This window comes from Corapipo altera, unplaced genomic scaffold (genome assembly GCF_003945725.1).
Source record: "Corapipo altera isolate COAL_440 unplaced genomic scaffold, ASM394572v1 295, whole genome shotgun sequence".
Classification (NCBI taxonomy): domain Eukaryota; kingdom Metazoa; phylum Chordata; class Aves; order Passeriformes; family Pipridae; genus Corapipo; species Corapipo altera.
Window position 1 is genome coordinate 3,023,946 of NW_020884936.1, and position 14,525 is coordinate 3,038,470.

The window sequence follows — 14,525 nt, forward strand, 5'->3', positions numbered from 1 at the left end:
CTTTCCTTTCCTTTCCTTTCCTTTCCTTTCCTTTCCTTTCCTTTCCTCTCCTTTTCTTCCCAAACCTTCTCTCTCCCTCTCCCTCTCCTTCTCCCTCTTCTTCTCCTTCCTTCCCAAACCTTCCCTTTCTCCCTTTTCCCTTCTCCCTTTCCCTTCCCCCTTCCCTTTCCGGAGTTAAGGTGTCAGGGGTGGAAGAGGATCAAGCTTTGCAGTGGAAATTTTAACCTGGGAGCACAAGGAATCCCTTCTATAACTTATTCCTTTTCCTGATTTTTTTCTAAAAATAGAAATCCTCTGGCTTGGATATTTAAACCCAGGGACTGGACATTTAAATCCAGGGACTGTATTTCAACTAAACAGGGTAAAAATGCTGCTGACAACCCTTGGAACTCTGTGTTAAACTGTCTCCCACTCGTTTCTTCATGCCATTTTTATTCCTGGAAGTTTTAATCTGGGAGCAGAAGGAATCCCTTCTATAGCTGTTCACTTTTCCTGATTTTTTTTCCTAAAAATAGAACTCCTCTGGCTTGGATATTTAAACCCAGGGTCTGGATATTTAAATCCAGGGACTGTATTTCAACTAAACAGGGTAAAAATGTTGCTGACAACCCTTGGAACTCTGTGCTAAACTCAGGGTTTCCCAGTTATTTTTTCATGACAATTTTCTCTCCTGGGAGTTTTAACCTGGGAGCACAAGGAATCCCTTCTATAACTTCTCCCTTTTCCTGATTTATTTCAAAAAATAGAACTCCTCTGGCTTGGATATTTAAACCCAGGGTCTGGATATTTAAATCCAGGGACTGTATTTCAACCAAACAGAGTAAAAATGCTGCTGACAACCCTTGGAATTCCTACTACAGTTTCCAGAGCCAGGGTTTGGGAGAAGGATGGACAGGGGTGGATATTGGCTGGCACAGGCTCAGATGTGCAGGAATGAGAGATGTTGAGCCAACTCTGGGATTCCCTCATTTTCCCTTTGGACATGATTTCAACACACTTGGAAAAGGGAGTGGCCCAGTTTTCCACAGATCCTTTTCCTGCAGTTGGAGGGAAATAATCGAGACTGGAACAACTTCCACCAGTTGTCTCCGGTTTAAAGCTGAAACTCCGCCAAGTTGCTGCTTGGGAATCGTTCAAACGACTTTAGTTGCCCTTCGTGAGGGCTGGGATTCCCAGGAGGACCCTTCCTGAGGGCCAGGATTCCCAGGAGGACCCTTCCTGAAGGCTGGGATTCCCAGGAGAACATTTCCATTCCAGGTGGTCATGGAGCACCACGGGAAACAGAGTCTGGGCACAGCCCAGCTCCAGTCTGAAGTCAATCAAAGGAATATTCCCAAATTTATCTCCCCACTGGAAATGTTAAGAGCCATTTTTAACCCTATAACAATAAACCCTCTATTTTATATAATAACTCCCCTATTTTTAACCCTCAAAATAAAACCCAAGCAGGAGGCAGAGATTTCCTCTGAAAGACAAAGGGTTCTAATTTGCTCCAGGGGATCCAAAGACAGGTTTTTACAGAGGAAGAAGCGGGATGAAATGTTTTCAGGGATCTTTTTTTAAACTCAAGGGACTCACAGACCTCAGAGGGACAAAGCAGCAGAGAAATCCAGGGGATGGGCTCAGCTCCAGCAAACCCACCCAAGATCTGGATCCACAGCAGATTATCTGGTTCCAGATCCACAGACCTGCCTCCTTTATGGACCTCACTCTCCCAGAAACCTGTGGGAAGCTCAAGGCCCTGATGGGATGAAAACACCTGGATATTTTGGAAGATGCTGTTCAAGCTCTGATGGGGAATTTCATCCCAGAATCTGTTAATAATATAATAGAATCATGGAATTATGGAATGGTTTGGACTGGAAGGGATCTTGAAAAGATCTTTTTCCACCCCCTGCCACGGGCAGGGACACCTTCCACTAGCCCAGGTTGCTCCAAGCCTCGTCCAACCTGGCCTGGGACAGTTCCAGGGATCCAGGGGCAGCCCTGGAGGTGCAAACAGGACCACAACAGGCAGGGAAGGTGAAGAAGTCTTGGGACAACCAGGTGTTCCCTGTCTATGCTTTGTCCATCAAGGTGGACTCAACCCTTGGCAGGTTCTACCTCAACACCAGCCTGGTCTTTCCTTGATTCCCTTCATCACCAACTGCTGCTCCCTGAGTGGTTCTCCCACATCCTCGGCATGTTCAAGGTGGTACCACAGCAAGAAAATCCAGCCTGGATGAGTTCCTGCAAATTTCCATGCTAATGGAATCATGGAATGGTTTGGGTTGGAAGGGACCTTAAAGATCTTTTTCTACCTGCTGTCATGGGCGGGGACACCTTCCACTATTCCAGGTTGTTCAAATCCCATCCAACCGATCCTTGGACACTTCCAGGGATCCAGGGGCAGCAGCAGCTTCTCTGAGCAGCCTGTTCCAACATTTTCCTGGCTCTGTTGACTCCTTCACCCGGACAAATGTGTTTTTCACCTCATTCCATGTGCGGATGTGCCCGAGTTTACCCGTGGGATCCCTGTGGATGTGGGAATGTGGCCGAGAGCACCGACGGCTCCACGTTCATGCGCGTCCTCCCCACGGGGAACCCCTTTTATCCCACGAATCCTTCCCCATTAGCGCCTAAATTAAAGTCTGCCTGCACCACCAGTCAAGGGGGAGCCCAAAAGAGGAGAGAGAAGATTGATTTTGTGCATATTTTAAGTGTTCTGCGACTGCCAATGTTTATTTGGAGCAAAAATCAGAGCGAGAGAGAAGCGTTGAGGCTCCAAATGAAAATAACACGGGGAAATACATCTCTTTTATCATCGAATTATAGATTAAAATAGGAAACAGGGGGGAATAGAGAAACATATATCTCTTTGTGGAGGCTTTCTGTAACAATCACCATAAAATAACGTAGCAGGTACCTGACAGCTTAAATAAAGATGGGAGCTGAGGCTCCTATCGGCACATTTATCTCCTCTGATCCAGACAGAGTAAAGAGGCATAAAAAGCTGGATAATCACATCTTTCCTGCTCACCAGCTCCCAAACCAGAGGCAGATTTTATACTCAGTTACTCCACAGAATGTCAACATTGTTAGAAAACAAAAGCACCATGAAGGAACACTTTTTTCCCTCCTCCTTCACCGTTTTTTTCCCCCTCCTCCTTAACTTTCTTTCCCTCCTCCTTCACTCTTTTCTCCCCCTCCTGCTTCACTTTTTTCCTTCCTCCTTTGCTTTTTCAACACTTCCTCCACTTTTTTCCTCCTCCTTCTCTTTTTTCCTTCTCTTTCTTTCTTTTTCCCCTCCTCATTCACTCTTTTTCCCCTCCTCCCTCGCCCTTTTTTCCTTCACTCTTTCTTCCCTCCTCCTTCATTTTTTCCTCCTCCTCCATCACTTTTTCCCCCTCCTCCTTCACTCTTTTATTTCCTTCCTCCTTCACTCTTTTTTTCCTCCTCTCTCACTTTTTCCACTCTTCCTCCACAGTTTTCCTCTCCTCCTTCACTCTTTTTTCCTTCCTCCTTCACTTTTTTCCCTCCTCCTTCACTCTTCCCCCTCTTTCTTCACTCTTTTCTCCCCCTCCTCCTTCCCTCTTTTCTCCCTCTTCCTTCCTGTTTTTTCCCCTCCCCCCTCACTTTTTTCCCACCTCCTTCCCTCTTTTTTTCCCTCCTCTTCCCCACTTTTCCCCTCTTCCTTCACTCTTTTTTCTCCTCCTCCTTCCCTCCTTTATTTACCCTCCTCTTTCACTCTTTTTTCCTTCACTCTTTTTTCCTTCACTCTTTTTTCCCCTCCTCCTTCACTCTTTTCCCCCCCTTCCTCTACTTTTTCCTCTCCTCTTTCACTCTTTTTTTCTCCTCCTCCTTCATTCTTTTTTCCCCTCCTCCCTCACTTTTCCCCCTCCTCCTTCACTCTCTTCTCCCCCTTCTGATATTTTATGATTTAGCATCACATGCAACGGGGTAGATCCCAAACTCTGCCCCTCTGGATCAGCCCCTGAATTTGTGGGGGCAGCAGGACACAAGGTGAGGGGGATGAGCACACAAATCACCTGCAGAGAAGCAGAGAAAGCACCAATTCCCTTAATCCCTGCCCTTCCCTGTCCCAGGAGCTGTTGGAGTCACCAGCTATCAACCATTCCATGCCAGGCCATCAGCCTTTGGCACCCAACACGTTGGATGACAGGGATGGAGAGAACTTTGTGTCCCATCAAAGCTCAGCAGCACGTGGGAGGTGCAAACAGAGCCACAACACACTGTGAACCAGGCAGGGAAGCTGCCAAAAAAGTCTTAGGACAACCAGGTATTCCCTGTCCAGGTGGACTCAACCCTTGGCAGGTTCTACCTCAACACCAGCCTGGTCTTTCCTCAATTCCCTTCATCAGCAGCTGCTGACCCCTGAGTGGTTCTCCCACGTCCTTGGCATGTTCAAGGTGGCACCACAGCAAGAAAATCCAACCTGGGGGAGTTCCTGCAAGTTTCCATGTTAAGATCACAGAAGCATGGAATGGTTTGGGTTGGAAGGGATCTTAAAAGTCATGAAAATTCCACTCTCCTGCCATGGGCAGGGACACCTTCCACTAGAAAAGGTTGCTCCAAGCCCTGTCCAACCGATCCTTGGACACTTCCAGGGATCCAGGGGCAGCCACAGCTTCTCTGACAAACCTATGCCAGGGCCTCCCCACCCTCACAAACAGGAATTCCTTCCCAATATCCCATCTAACCCTCCTCTCTGCCAGTGGGAAGCCATTCCCTGTGTGCTGTCCCTCCATGCCTTGTGCCCAGTCCCTCTCCAGCTCTCCTGGAGCCCCTTTAGGCCCTGCAAGGGGCTCTCAGCTCTCCCTGGAGCCTTCTCTTCTCCAGGGGAACCCCCCCAGCTCTCCCAGCCTGGCTCCAGAGCAGAGGGGGTCCAGCCCTGGCAGCAGCTCCAGGGCCTGCTCTGGACTCTCTCCAGCAGCTCCATGAACATACAAACACCCTCTGGAAAATCTAACCCTCCTCAGAAGGTGCAGATGGCACAGGTCCAAGATCTTGGCATCTCCTGAGAGATGACACATCCCACCAGTGACCACAGCTCCCCTGTTTGGATGCTCAACAGCCCCAGGACTATAATTTTCCTCTGACATTGCTCCTCCACCTCCAAGGAGCAGCCCTGAATACTCAGAAGGTTCTCACTTTGCCATTTTTTCCCTGGACTTGCAGGCTCCAGGGATCGCCTTGTGATCCCAGGAAGACATTTCCTTGGCTCTCTGCAGATCTGCATCACTTTACTGCCTACCTGGGAAAAAACAAGGACCTGGATTTCTCCACCTCCTTCCACACACCTTTTTTGCTGTGAACTCCACTGACTTTTCCCCCGGTGATCAACACCAGGAGTTCCCTTTTCCAAAGCAGATTTCCCCTCAACCTGTGGGATCTGAACATCTGAGTCTTCATATGAAGCAAGGGCAGCTTGGACAGGGCTTGGAGCACCCTGGTCTGGTGGAAGGTGTCCCTGCCCAGGGCAGGGGGTTGGAAGGAGATGATCTTTCATGTCCCTTCCAACCCAAATCATTCCATGATTCCGTGATTCTCTCTAATCTCCCCAGGGGGCTCCAAAATTCTTGGGGGTGGACAGACTGACAGGCAGACACAAGATTCATTGTCCCAGGAAACCAGAGGCAGAAGAACAACAATGTTAACTTATTTACCTTCAGTTGAACCAACTGGTTAATTCTTACCAGCCTGAAGGGTTTTCTCCAGGGAAACCTGTGTTTGGCCACTGGATTTGTTGTGAGAAGACAGAGTTCTTGGCACTTGCTTGAGGAGAGAGGGAAGAATCTTGGCAGCAGCAACCCACATTTTTTTTGGAAAACATTCACTTCTGAGTCCCAGCATGAGGGAAGGTGACAATGACAGTGATTGTCCACGTGTGGCTTGGAGCCAACCCCTCAGGGAGGTCACACCAGAGCTCCTGCCTTCCTCACCTCCAGCTCCAGGGACTTCAGGGCCAGGGCTGAGGGCAGGAGTTCTCATTCCTGGGAGTAGGGAGGGTTTGGGAGGTGGAGAGGGTGAAATGGGGTTTAAGGTCCCACAAACGGGGCTGTTCTGCTGGAGAGGAGAAGCCACCTCCCCAAATATTAACAGGCAGAGCCCAGAGCCTGCCCAAAATCATCACCCACCACTGAGCCACCTCCCAGCCCCACCAGCAAATCGCCATCCAGACTCTTGGTTGGCCAACTCCATCTTCCCACGGCACCTTCAAAGTGAATGTGGGATATCTGGGGTGCAGGGAAAAGGGGGAGTGGGAAAACTTTGGCCAAGCCTGGATTCCAAATGCACCAGGCAGCAGAGCGACCCTGTGCCTATTGACACTGTCCCTGTCCCAAAGGCTAAACCCAGGCCCCTGGTTTAGCTCAGGGACACCCCCAGGACCTGCAGATCCTGCACCATTTATCCCTCATGCCCGTGACTCAGAAATCTCCTGAAAAAAATCCCACTCAGCCTCAGGCCCAGCTCAAACTGAGCCCCTGCGACTTCTCTTTCCGTCAGAAATGAGAAAGAAAAAACAGCCCGAACTTTTCACTCCAAACTTTTCCCTCTCCCTGTCTCCTGCTGTTGCTGTGTCCCCTCCCCTCCCTGTCTTACAGGAGTGTGACTAATCCTCTCCCCCCCCTCTCGCTGTTACCTTGAAGGTATTTATAGAGCTGGATCGTGTTCCCTCCTGTGCCTTCCTTCCCTTTTCAGCTCCGGGTAAGCAAAGAATCCTCAGGCATCTCTCACGTGGCTCATCTTTCCCGAGGTAGTGCTCAACCCAAGAAAGGTTTTACTTCTTGGAGAGGACACTTCAGGCTCTCCAAGAAGCTCCTGATGGGCTTGTTTTGCAAACACAAGCCCCTGACCCCTTGCCAGCTCCGTGTGAGTGTTGGTTCCCACACACCTGCTTTAGGAAAAAGGGGATTTAACTGTTCCTGAGAAATCAGCCAGAGCTAAATAACATTTATTTCATGTTATCTCAGGTCACTGCCAGTGTTTTCTGCCTCCTGAGATGAATGTAGGGGGTTGAAAGGGATTAAAGTGACACAAGTTTGCCCAACATCCTCTGCAGGTTGCCTGAGGGATGAGCAGTGCCTGCAGGGAAAGGGTGGCCTCAGTGCTGGGCCTAAATTAGTTAATTAATGACATTCAAAATGCTGGTCCAAATGCCCCAGAACTGCCTCGTTCATGTCATTAAACTCCCTTAATCCATGTTATTAAACTCCCTTCCCCTTCAGAGCGGAGCAATTCCTGGCAAACCCACCGGGAACAGGCCTTGGTTCGTGGTGTCTCCCGAGAAAAGCCCAGGAATCGCCTGGTTGGCCTTGGCCAAAACCCCCTCAGGGATTTTAACAGGCAAATTCCCATTGCTCCAAAGGCTCCTGGGCACTGCATGACCCCTGTGACCCCCAGAAGAGTCACCAAGTCCAGGTAGTTCTAACCAGGAAACAGCTGGAAATCTCTTGTTGGATTTCTTCCTTCCTCTTAAAGCCAAGGAAAAATATGTTCCCTAGGAAAATCTGGGGGTTGCAAGTAGAAAAACAAGGCAGTAAATGATGTTTTAATCTTATTTTCTTTTCTTTCGTGTTTTTTTTTAGCTGGATAAATTGAAATGATGGTTCCTTGGCTGCTCCCTCCCATCACCAGGTGCTTTCTTGGAGGACAAGAAACCTTGGTGGCTCAGGTTGGGCTCATCTCATTGAACTCAGAGTAAAATCAAGGAAAAAATCTGAAATTATCACCTTGATATGCTTTGTAGCCCTTGGAAATAACACCAGTGTGCAGAGAGGGTAAATGTCCCTTTGGACTCGTCTCCAGGATTGAAAGGAAAAGCTCAGGAGAGCAGGTGAAAACCAGGAGTGGTGAAACCTTCCATCTCCTGCTGGGACCATCCCTGACCAGTGGGTGGGCAGAGGAAAAATGGGAAACAAATTCCATTCCCCTTCCTGTCCGAGGCCCCTCTGGGAAGCCCATTTTCTGTTTTCTGAACAAAAGCAGGTGAAACAAAAGAGGAACATCTGGGCCTTTATTTCAGCCCTCATTTTTCTTCCCCTGGAATTATCTTTAATAAGCACTTTATTTTCCCCTCTCTATCTTTCATTTCAATTTTTTTCCATCTCTGATTTGTCACTGTTGTTCCAAAGCCAAATTGCACCAAAAGCCCAGTATTTTTTTTCTGGGAAATGAGCTTCTGTTTTCCAACCTTGCTCTTCTGTCAGAGACTTTTGCACCCCTGAATTAAAACCCTTTGACAGAGCACATCCCTAATCCCAGGGCAAGGCAGGATCACTGATCCCTGTGCAGGGAATCTGGGAAGATTTTCAGAGCAGATTAATCCCTCGAACTCAGTTTCTGACTGAGCACCAAAACAAGAGCTTGGTGGGTTGTAGGCACAGCAAAAAATCCCATTGTTCCTGAAATTTGGATCCCTGCTTCCCACAAACACCAACAGTCCGGCTCAAACCCTGGTTCTGCCTCACAGGAATTTCTCTTCCCTTAAAAATATCCTTATTTTACACCGTGGGACACCAGAAACAGGTGCTGTAATTCCTCATCCCATGGGACAACACCCAACCCATGGATAAAACACTTCTGGGGGGAATTCACCAGATTTTTTTTTTGCTGTTTGGGGCTTTTTTTTTTTTTTTTGGTTCCTGTGTTTGTCAGTTTGTTTTTTTTTTTCTGCAGCCCTTCCATTATAATTAAAATTATTGGTCCTGTGATACAATCTAACGACCTCAATTAGAGATCTGCACCCCCTGGAGTCAGGTACTTAATTACTCCCAGGCTTTCCAGCTTTCCAGAACACATTAAGGATTGGCCTGGCTGGGTCTGGAGGGGGGAGGGATGAAGCAATAGCAGGAGAGGGAGATAAATTCCCATCATTATTCCCAGGAGGGTGGTTACTCTGAAGTTGCTTTTCCCTGGATGTGTGTCCACACTCCACACTGATGGATGAGTCCCCGAGCTGTCACTTCACCTGCAGCCTCACATCTCCTTTTACAGGCAGGAGAATCCAACCCTTAGGGCTTCCCTGGATCCAGAACATCCCTCAGACCTTCACAGTCCTACACTTTTCCTCCTCCCTGCTCCTGGATTCCCTGTTAAGCTTCATCTGCATCTTCTGTCCAACACCTCAGGAGTCTCTTCTCCTCTGCTCCAGGGAGAAGATTCAGACCAGATTCAGATCAGAATCAGCTCAGGACCTTCTCCAGTGTCTGCCTTCCCAAATTTCTGGCCCTGATGGAAAAGCCTTGCAGTGCAAGTTGAACAAAGTTCCCAAAACAGCAGGAGAGCTTCCAAGGCTGTATCCTAGAGGAAGTTCCTCATCTGCATCTCAGGACACTTCCTATAATTTTTCCCTCCAATTAACATCCTAAATGATCACAAACAAGAGATAAAATTTCTAATGGAATAGGGACAATCAGGAAATTCTCTGAGAATGTGGCACCCAACCACCTTTCAGGAGTTTCTCAGGGCAGCACTTGTGGTTTTAAGGTTTGCTGACGAGTCCCCAGGTGATCCCACCAGCTTCCCAAAGGGAAACCTGCTCTTCTCCCTAACTTGAAGTAGCCAGATGTTGCCCAGGCTGAAATCAAAGCTTTTATGCACAGAATCATGGGATCACGGAGTGGTTTGGGTTGGAAGGAACCTTAAAGACCATCTCATTCCACTCTCTGCCATGCTCAGGGACACCTTCCACTAGCCCAGGTTGCTCCAAGCCCCATCCAACATGGCCTTGGACACTTCCATGGAATTATTTACGTTGGAAAACACCCCTGAGATCATTGAATCCAACCATTTCACATTTTTCCTGCATCAATTCCCTGTCAAAGAGTGAGTCCCACAGTCCTGCCCTACCCTGGGGGTTCGGGGTGCTGAGGGGTTCGGTACCACAACCACACCTCATCCATCGGGAAGGTGTTGTATTCCCAACTCACAGCTCCAGTCCTTCCTCATTCCACCTCCTTACAAGGCAGAGAACACGTTCCCTTGGAGGTTTTTATGGACTGTGAGCACCCTGAGCACCTTTCCCACGCCGGAAGGAAAGCTCTGCTGGCACGACTCCAAAAGATGCCGTGGCTGTGACAGGCAGCCCAAGGTGAGCACTTTGCCTCTCCAGAAACCTCTCAGCACCTCTCAAGGGTTCTGTTCCCTCACCAAAAAGAAGAAACAAACCTCTTGGGAGGGGAGGGGGAAAAATAATGCACCGTGCAACTGCTGTAACTCGTGTCAAATCAACCAAACCCCTGCAAGGAGGAGGGAATTCCCCACTCAGGCAAACTCAGCCTTTCTGGGGCTTCACACAAACAGGCCACAAGTGATTTTAATTCATTCCAAAGCCTGTCTAATCACTCAACACACAGGTTTTTGTTCTGCTCCCCATTAGGAGGTGGCAAACACGTTGTCTTCACCCCCAGCCTTTGTCAGAAAAGGTTGTATGTGTGGATTTATGTCCTGGAAGCACTAGGCAGCAACAAAGGGAAAAATGCCCAGGGGCAGATGCAGAACATAAAAATCACAAAATTAGAGAATCATAAAATGATAAAATCACAGAAGAACAGAATGGTTTGGGTTGGAGGGGACCTTTGAGACCACCCAGTCCCACCCCCTGCCATGAGCAGGGACCCCTTTCACTAGAATGAGCAAGGGACAGGAAGAAATTAAAGTTGTAATCATGGTGGAGGTGACAATTATGGGAGGTCCAGATTGGGCAGCAGAGAAAAAAAAATTAAAGCAAAGCCCTCAATAAACGCTGGAACAGTAAAAGGAGACAAACTGAGAAATTCAAACCCCTTTTTGACTGATTTGTGTCAAGTTCTCACGGAAAGGACCACGTGAGCTCTGCACAGGTGGTGGCCCAGACACCAGCTCTGCTCCAAAAAATTCCCAGCCATCATCCAAGTGAAGGCTCCCTTCCCATGAGGCTGGAGCTGCCCTGTGTCTCCCTGGCTCTGACTGATCCAGGAGGATGGGATTTCCCAGGTGGCCTCTCAGAGGCCACACTCGTTTCATGCAAAGCTTGGAGCAAAACCAGATGGTTTTATAGGGATTGTGTTCAATTCACCACCTCTCAAGGCCTCCTGGAGCTCTCCTGAGACCTGGCCTGAACTTTTGCTGGGTCCAGCTCAGCTCTGAGGCTCCAGGATTCCCAAAGTTGTTCCTGTTGCTGCCCATCTGAAGAGCCGAGCGCTTCCCACAGGCACTTCCAACCCTTTGGGGGTTTGCAGGAATTACTGGCTCAACTCCCTGGGGGCAGAAAAGACCTGAACCACATGAGCTCAGTGTCTCCTGCTGCACAAACCACCTGCAGTTAAAGCCCTGCAGCTCAGACAGGAACATTAAAGCTGAGTTTTAACTCGAATTACACACTTGGCCTTTGGTTTTCCACTGTACAAGTGACAGGAAGAGAAGAGGAAAAAGCAAAACCCACCTGTTTCTCAGGTCTTAACTCACAGCCCTTCAGCATCTGGAGCTGTTTAAAAACTCCCATCCCAAAGGCATCCTGGACTGCCATTTCCCTTGGGGGGAGAGAATAGATGGCTGAGCCTGGGGCTGGATGAACTGTGAGCAATCTGATCCCCCTTTTGGAAGAAGCCCCAGGAAACCTGTCCCATCCCTCCCTCCTCACAAACCAGCTGCCTGCACTTGTGTGTCAAAGAGCCCCTTCCAACCCACGTGTCAGCGTGGGGAGTGCTGATAACTCTGCCAGAGCTCTCAGGGAGGAATCACAGGCAGGATTTTCCAGTTGGATTCTGTAAATCAAAGCCACGGCACAAACGGTGTTGCTGCACCTTTCATGCAAACTGCTTCCCAGATGGATTTGAAGAGGAAAATGGAATCATAGAATCACTTAAATTAGAAAAGGTCCCCGAGGCCATCGAGTCCAACCATCTCCAGCACTGCCAAGGCCACCACTGACCCATGTCCCCAAGGGCCACAGCCACAGGGATTTTAAATCCCTCCAGGGATGGGGATCCACCACTGCCCTGGCTGGACAAACCTTTCCAGGAAGGAATTTTCCCCAATATCCAACCTAAACCTCCTCTGGCACAGCTTGAGGCCGTTCCCTCTCCTCCTGTCCCTTGTTCCCTGGGAGCAGAGCCCGACCCCCCCCCGGCTCCCCTCTCCTGTCAGGGAGTTGCAGAGCCAGAAGGTCCCCCCTGAGCCTCCTTTTCTCCTGTGGAAGAAGGAGATGGATTCTCATGGAAGTAGGAGGAAAGAGATGAGACTTGAGGGTGGCAGGGTGTGACCAGGGCACTTCTGAGCTGGGATTATGTATCTATTCCAAGAAGATATCCAGGGAAACACTATTTTTCTCTGTGAAGACCATGAGGTTTATTCACTCTCTCCCTCTCTGGGGGTCATTCATTCCTTCAAGCCACAGGCAGCTCAATCCCAGTTCTCCCAACAGCTCCAGTCTGGTGGACCAAAGAGTGCAGGAAACGACCAGGACACTCCAGAGGTGTGTCCATGCCCTGCACCTTCATGGATGCCATTCCCAATGGAAGGGAAGGATGTGTCACTGCTGAGTGACTGAAAGAGGACTTCTCACCATAGAACCACAGGACACTTCGGGTTGGGAGGGACCTTTTTAGGGTCATTTAGTCAAAAATCCCCTGTGATGGGCACTGACATCTTCAACTAGACCAGGTTGCTCAGAGCCACATCCAGCCTGGCCTCGAATGTTTCCAAGGATGGGGTATCCACCACCTCCCTGGGCAGCCTGTGCTGGGGTTTTCCCATCCTCATTGGAAAAGCCTTGTTTACCAAGACTTACTTGACTTGCCTCAGCTCTGGCAAGATGCAGGAAGATGCCTGGGAATACCCATGAGGATAACAACCTTTCCTAAGACCCACCCAGCTCCCCACAGCTCAGCAGCAGCTGTGGCTTCACTTGGGATCAGACCCAAATCCTGGAGGGCTCACAGGGGGTTTAAGTGTGGTGTGACCTTAGAAGGTCCCTGTTTTTCCTGAACGCTCCTGACACTGTGGCAGTCCCAGGTTCTCCTCCAGCCAGGATAAATGGAGGCTTCACTGATGGAAACTCCTCCTGCTCTCCCTAAAACAATCCTTGTCCTGGACACTCCCCCTGCCCGCTCACACCCAGCTTAGTTTTCCTCCTTTTCCACCTCCAGGACCAAATGTCCAACTACACTCCACTTCCCACCCTGCCTCTTCAAACTCATCCTCTCAACCAGGATGTTCTCCCAGGAATCCAGTCCCACCAGAGCCACATTTGAACCTTGGAAGCCATGATGGACAAAGAGGTGAAGGCACCACAGGAGGTGGTGGAATTGTCCTCCCAGCCCTATTCCCTCTCCCACTATCCCAGCTCCCAACATCCAGGATTGAAGTTCACTGCCAGGAGGTGTTGCCAGAGGGGGTTTTGACAGATGCTTTTGAAACAAGGGAGCAGCAGCTTGACAGGAACAAGCTTTTCATAGTTTTCTTCCTTTTGATTTTTTTCCCCGTGAAATGTGTTTTTCTGAAACAAAAAAAAAAAAAAAACCACAACTCTTTTAGCAGGAGAACTACCTTTCAATTTGTCCTCTTTCACTTCTGGGCCGAGAAGAAAGAGGTCATTTATATATTTTTTAAGGAAGCAGAAGGAATATAAAGTCCACTAGAGGGAAAAAGAAGTCATGGATATCTCGGGAGCAAGGGACTTTCATCAAAAAGGTGGCAAACCCGGGCGATGTTACGAGTCATGTTTAAAAATGACCAAGTGGAAAGTTATAAAAATGAACAAGCCTTGTGTGGAAAATGATGGAGGGAATTTCAGGAACGATACAAGTCATCTGTGAAAACTGCCAGGAGAGCGGGGAAGATGTTTTTGTCTCCAAAAGCAAAATAAAACGCTACTCACAGTAATTCATACTAATTATTAGCCTTAAGTAGTACTAATTTTTACCCAGTTGTAATTACTATTTAAGGCTCTGGGGAAAAAAAAAAAAAAAAAGGACTTTCTGGATGTGGGAAGATCCTTGCAAAGAAATTTGAAGTGTGTTTGAGGGCAGCCTGTTGAGGGAGAAGTTTTATTTCTCCTCTGTACCGACACGGGGAGACATAAATATCCCATTCCTATTGATGCAAATAACGGATTGCTCCTGTCAGAACTGCCAAAGCCTCTAATTTAAGCAGCATTTCCCTCTCTCACATGCACAGATGCATTTTTCAAGAGGTTTGGTTGTTTGGGGTTTTTTTTAGGTTTTGTTCTTCTCCCCCTTCCCCCCGGATCTGAGTTCCCAAACCAGGTGAAAAATCCACCCGCTGATCTCCGGTGTTTGATTTCGTCCATCAGGAGCCCGTGGGAAGCACATGCCAGGAATTATGGAAATGGCTGCGTGAAGGAAAACTTGCCAGGGAGGGAAAGGCAGCAGCTGTGGGCAGAAGAAAAGATGGCATTGGGGGATCCTGCCCTCCATCCCAACAGTCCAGAACTGCCTCTGGATCCCATGGGGACTTCACAGCAAACTCCAGCTTCCAGCTCTGCCCAGACTTTCCTTCTCATCCTTTAAGTGTTGTTTTGT

At 48.7% G+C, this 14,525-nt stretch overlaps 1 protein-coding gene across 2 annotated transcripts in view; it reads right to left on the bottom strand.

The window, feature by feature from the left end:
* The window catches only part of GFRA4 (GDNF family receptor alpha 4), a 76,142-nt gene that overhangs the window by 58,770 nt on the left and 2,847 nt on the right, over window positions 1-14,525 (bottom strand). The window contains exon 1 of one of the 2 annotated variants that reach the window (XM_027660532.1): window positions 6,644-6,936. The exons of the other annotated variant lie outside the window; for it this stretch is intronic. The gene's annotated coding sequence lies outside the window, so the exon portion shown is untranslated. Of the gene's footprint in view, window positions 1-6,643; window positions 6,937-14,525 lie in introns of those variants that run through there. 2 annotated transcript variants of the gene reach the window in all.